Raw genomic sequence first — 6,000 nt, forward strand, 5'->3', positions numbered from 1 at the left:
TGCTTGCACGCAAGTAGGAATGGGATTGGGGCTGCTCCGATGTGGAGGCATCACGCTTCCTGAGCCTCTGTGCCACCGCTCTCGACCCTCCTTCTCTGCCTTGCATGCCTGACCCACCACTTCCCCACCACCACCAAAGAACCAACAACTCAGAGGCTGCCCAGGCTCATGGAGAAAGTAGATAGAAGCCTTGTAGGAAGGGGAAACGTGGCGGTTGAGGTCAAGGTGGCATCCACCCCTCTGCCACCACTGCATCAACGTCCCGAATGTGTAGTATTTATTCATTTAAAGTGTCCCCAGATTCATTGAAAGAAATCTGGTAACCTTAATCTATATGCATGATGCATATCTACTCAAAAGCGAGTAGGGGCGCCAAATATTGTCCTCACTCAGGATGCCCTGTTACCCAAGTCTGTCTCTGGTTGTAGCAAGGGGAAATAGAAGTGCCAAATGGGGAGGTGGAGAAGACACATTGGGGGCACTGCTTTTGCACATTGCTGCTGTGTTTTATATACAGTGGTACCTTGGGTTAAGAACTTAATTCATTCTGGAGATCCGTTCTTAACCTGAAACTGTTCTTAACCTGAAGCACCACTTTAGCTAATGGGGTCTCCTGTTGCCTCCGCCACGTGATTTCTATTCTCATCCTGAAGCAAAGTTCTTAACCTGAGGTACTATTTCTAGGTTGGCAGAGTTTGTAACCTGAAGCGTCCGTCATCCGAGGTACCACTGTATTGTAAGCCGCCCTGGGACCCCCGGAAGAAGGGCGGCATAGGAATTTCATAAATGACAGTGTGAGGGAATTTCTGTGGAAGGAGGCAGTGGTGTGGAAGGTGGCATGGAGGTGGGGCTGGCTGCTTTCAGGAGGCTCCTGCCAACGGGCCAGAGGCTCCTGTGGGGTTCAGTGTGAGGTGGGGCGATGCCTCGTTGTCCCCAGGCATCGGACTCTTTCCAGGCGGAGGGATACGGTTCCACTTCTGCTCGCACGACCCCTTCACTCCCCCCCGTCCCCTCGCAACGAGCCCCAGCGGCGGGTCGCTCCGCGGAGCAATCCCTGCCCTTGCCCGCCTGGGGGAAAAAGTCCCGGACCCTCCGAGAGGGCGGATTCCAAGATGGCGGCGCGGCCAGGTTGCCGCGAGTGGCCTTGACAGAGCCGGTGTGAAGCGACCGCCTCGGAGGCCCTAAGAAGCGGCAGCGGTCCCTTCCCCACGCCCGAAGAGAGACGATAAGGCGCCGGTGGTGGGGCCGGCGAGCGGGCCGCGGTTACGGGTGAGGAGCGGCGCATCTCACGTAACTTGCGTCCGTCTGCGACCAGGAACGCAGGGGCGTACGGTGCGGGAAGAGCGTAGCAGGCGTCTGTGAATAGCTCGGTTGAATGGGGAGAGAGAGCGAGGAGCTACGCGAACAGCGCAGCGGGGAGATCAGGGCGCCCGGCAGGGGTCGCTGCGCGCGCAGCTTCGAAGTTCGAAGAGGCGCAGATGGGCGAGGGCGGGGGCAGTAAGGCGCTTTACGCAAGCGGAGTAGAACGCTTTCGAGAATAGTAGTAAGGAGGCACATGCGCGCCGGTGGGAGGCTCAATGTTTCGCTGAGGTTTTCATTGTGTTCTTGGAGAAAACAGCCTTAAACAAACGATGCGTAAAATGCCCATTTAAAACTAATAAGCGTTCCCATGCATTCTAAGCATCAGGATAAATAGTCTTTTTTTTTGCATTCCTTTCCCAGTCGATATCCCTCCAAAGTGAGGGAAAATAAATAATTTCATTCATAAAAGGGTCCTAGCATTCGATGCACAAAGCGGTGATCTGGTGGCAATTGCAGGGATGACATGTTATTCGGCAATCATTTTCTGTCTGTACCTGTTGGATTTTAGCTGTAGCGGTTCTTCAGCTGTCAAGTTCACAAAATATTACCATTTTGATGTAAATGTTTTTTTGGGGGGATGCAGTTAGCTCAGAGGGGTTGTGCCGAATCGGATCTTACAGGTACAGTACCCAGCTTTATAGATGTTATTGTTACTTGACTTGAAATTATTGCTTCTGCTTACGTAATTTATTACCTTTCCTGCCCTATGTAAACGATCCTTACGTAGCCACGAGCAGCAAAAAAGTGTGTGAAAGTAAATGAGTGGGCTAGTAGCATCACTTGCAGGCTACTCACTTTTGTAGGTTTATTTTAAAAGTTGGCTAAAACAGCTCTTGTGGCAGCTTACAAGGCTAGTTAGATACAATGGGCCAATTTGTTTGTGACGTTAAACTATATGCTTCCATCATTGTTACTACTATTATTACATTTATTACCTGCCCGTCACCAGCAGGTCCCAGGACAGGTTACAGTGATTTAAAGTTAAAAACAGTTAAAACAGATCACAGTACAGTAGTAGTATGCTGTCCACTGGGAGACTGGAAATAGAAGATTGGTTTATTTGAAACCAAACACAGACAAAAAAGTCTCCAGAGTTCCATGTTGTGAATTTAAACAGTAGTTTGTTGAAACAAACCAGGATCAGGTAATGATTTGTAATCCTTTTTGTTAACAGACCATATTTTAAAGTAACCAAAGTTTTCCAAATTTGGAAATATTTAGAAATTCTGGGTGGGATACTCTCAATTTTCTCCTTCTGGCCATCTCTGGTTAACCGTCAAGGTTATTGTAGTTTATTAGAAGCTCCAGTAAACAGGATGAACTTGCAGTACAATCCTTTGTATGTTTACGCAAAATTAAGTCCCACTGTGTTTGATGCAACTTGTGGAAGTGGCTAACCTCTAGGTGTTGTAGGAACCCAACTCTCATCAGCCAGCAGGGCCAATGCCAGGGATGATGGGAGATTTTGTCCTGTATCATCCAGAGGGCCACAGGTTAACCACCACCTTGGCCTAGTAAAAATAGTAAAAACTATTCCAGGCAAGTATTCCGGAAAAGGAATTCCACAAACCAAATGCCATGAAATAACACTACCTGCCCCCCAGCCATCTGCTTAATCTCAGGGGTGGGGGGAGTTCCGGAGAAGGAACTACAATGAAGATTGTAGCTGCTGAACAGCCTTATATAGGAGAAGGTTGATTAGAGCTCTAAGTTAAAACTAATTCTGAATTGCGCCTGGAAACATTTAAAGCACCAAAGAAATATGATCCCATGGTGAACCCTAGTTAACTGCCTTGCTGTTGTGTTCTTGACCATTTTATGACAAAAGAAAGAGAGTTGTAAACTTGCTAAACTTTTTTACAAGGCAGTAAAGTATTCATTAAATCTGTAAAATCTCTTTGGGCACATGAATGAAGACATGAAATTTCACCCTTGGTATTAAAGTATCTTATAACTACTTCAATACTTGATAAGATTGCACAGCTGCTTGATGCAGTTGTAGTGACATTATTTTCAACATGGAAATAGGACCTTTGTGAGTTTTCTTATGGGCAAGTCTTTTTATTCCCCTCCACCCAATCAAACTGAAACTTCTCTTCATCCTAGTTGCTCCTAGACTGAAACAAGGATCAGGTGCCTCCAAGTTCACATACATGGATATCCAGGTGTCTGGATTCCCTTTTAGTGTGTTGCATATAATTCAGTTGTTCCCTCCTCCCATGTCTTGTCCCCCCTTCCCAGGCACATCAGAAATGGCCCCAGCCTGCGAACGGCTGCAGTTTCGATTTCCTGGCTATGGCGATGGGGTGCTGCACCGCATGGACCAGCTGCGGCAGCAGAGGCGCTTCTGTGACGTGACAGTGCAGGTGAACGACCTGCGGGTTCCCGGGCACCGTGTGGTCTTTGCCGCTTGCTCCCCTTTCTTGCGCGACCAGTTCCTGCTCAATGACTCCCAGGAGGTGTCCGTCTCCCTCTTCCAGAGTCCGGAGATTGGGCGCCAGCTTCTTCTCTCTTGCTACACAGGATGCCTCGAGGTGCCCATCAAGGAACTGGTCAACTACCTAACAGCTGCTTCCTTCTTGCAGATGGGCCACGTGGTGGAGCGCTGTGCGCAGGCAGTCTCCCACTACTTAGTCCCCAAGGCAGACACCCTGCTGCGGGAGGAGGAGGCGGAGGGGAGCTATTCCCAGCAGGATGGGGAAGAAGAAGGGGAGGAGAAGCAACCTCCTTCACCTATGGGGGAGACAGATTCTGAGGATGTCAAAGTGGAAGTGCCTGAGTTCACCCCACGCGACTCCCACGGCCCCTCTTCTCCTGCAATCTCCCTCTCCCTCATCAACTCCGCTGTGGAGATCACGCGCAGCTACCTGCAGGGTTGCTATGACGACGAAGCAAGCAGCGAAGGACTCACTTTCCCTCCAGCAGCTCCTGCCCCTGCCCCTCAGTGGAGGAACTACCCGCTGCATCGTCACCGGCACGGCACGGCCATGGCGTACAGGGACTGGCGGGCGGGTGGCGGGGTGGCGTCGTGGAAGGTGCCGGGGCTGGAGCGCCCGTACCGGTGCCCCCGCTGCAACAGTGTGTTCCAGCAGCTGGGGAACTTTGTGAGCCACGTGCAGGAGCACAAGCTCTTCCTGTGCCTCCGCTGCGGCAAAGTCTTCTCGCAGAAGAGCAACCTGACGCGCCACATCCGCGTGCACACCGGCTTCAAGCCCTTCCAGTGCCCCGTCTGCCGCAAGTGCTTCACCCAGAACGCCACCCTGCAGGACCACCTCAACCTCCACAGCGGCATCAAGCCCCACAAGTGCAACTACTGCGAAATGCACTTCACCCACAAACCGGGCCTGCGGCGCCACCTCAAGGAGATGCACGGCAAGAGCACCGTCCAGAACAGCCACGAAGAGATTGAAGAGGTCACCATTGACTTTGATTGATGCGAGAGGAGGGCGGGAGGGGAGGCTGCAAACTGAGCGGTAGATAGTCTTCTGTGAGGCCGGGCAGAGTCTTCAGTCAGTCCAAAATTCCTTTCAGTGAAATACGGGCTACGTGAACTGGGTAAGGGGCACCCTGCAGACAGAAGCAGTCGACGCAGGGGTGTCACAGGCCACACTCGTTGCTTGTCAAGTAGTAATGGAAGTGCTGTGGCTATAGAGTGTTTACTGTAGAAGAGCACAGAGGACAAGGACTGAACCATCATCTGGATAGGAGACAAAATCGCCCCACAGCAAGGAGAGGCTGTTGAGTGAGGATGCTGCCTGAGGATGTCTAGGCCCGTTTTGTGAATGGGTTCACGTGAGGGGAAGCCGCTGCCTCAGACAGTGGATTTTGGGTGCTCTTAACGGCAGCAGTGGGGACACGAGAGAGCTGGCTCATGGGGCACAGTCCACTGGGCAAGCCCCAGTGAAATGAAGGGGAGCCCTGCAAGAATGTGATGGTGCTTTGGTACAGCTCTCTTTCAGTGTGTGTGTGCGTGTGCATGTGCAGAAGACCATCATGGCGGATTAGTGTGTAATGGGATTGCGATTTAGATTTCCTACCTCACACGTGTCAGTGTTTGCTCTGGCCCCGGTGTGGCCGCTGCAGAATTAGCCATCTGACTCAACACCAGAAGAACTTAATCAAATAGGGATGACAGGAGATGGAAGTTTACAGTTGATTGATGGATTAAAATTAACGTCATTGGGTTCGGGTGGCAGACACCCAATAATTCTTGAAATGATTGCTAATCTTATAATAAAATATACCACATGTCACTAAAATCAGTCTCCTTACCAAGATGATTGGAAAGTGGTCAACGTTTTGCTGCTGGTTTTTTTTGAAAGGGGGCAAGCAAGAAATTAACAAGCCACTTGGCCTAAGGTCTGCCTCTGGTAAATTGAGGGAATACGTTGTTAAGGATAGATGTATGGCGCACACTGAAGAAGTCAGTCTTGCTTACTATCAACATGGCTTCTTCAAAGGGGAAGTCCTGCCTGACCTGCCTTCTTTAGATCTTTGAGAGTGTCTACAACTCCATGTAAGCTATCAGCCTTGATGCCTATATGAAGATTTCTTCTTGTTCAGAGGAAGTATGCCACTGGGTACCAGTTGCTGGGGTGTAACAGCAAGGGAGTCTATTGGAATTTTTTGTCTGCTTAA

The 6,000-nt window shown here is 50.3% G+C and overlaps 1 pseudogene across 1 annotated transcript; it reads left to right on the plus strand.

Moving 5' to 3' along the window:
* The first annotated feature begins 1,097 nt into the window (after nt 1–1,097).
* LOC308590461 (zinc finger and BTB domain-containing protein 26 pseudogene) lies at nt 1,098–5,621 on the plus strand (annotated as a pseudogene). The gene is made up of 2 exons (XR_014013546.1): nt 1,098–1,269; nt 3,604–5,621. The product of XR_014013546.1 is annotated as a zinc finger and BTB domain-containing protein 26 pseudogene (transcript).
* The last annotated feature ends 379 nt before the right edge of the window (nt 5,622–6,000 follow it).

Source organism: Podarcis bocagei, assembly GCF_964188305.1.
Source record: "Podarcis bocagei genome assembly, chromosome: 7".
Classification (NCBI taxonomy): Eukaryota; Metazoa; Chordata; class Lepidosauria; order Squamata; family Lacertidae; genus Podarcis; species Podarcis bocagei.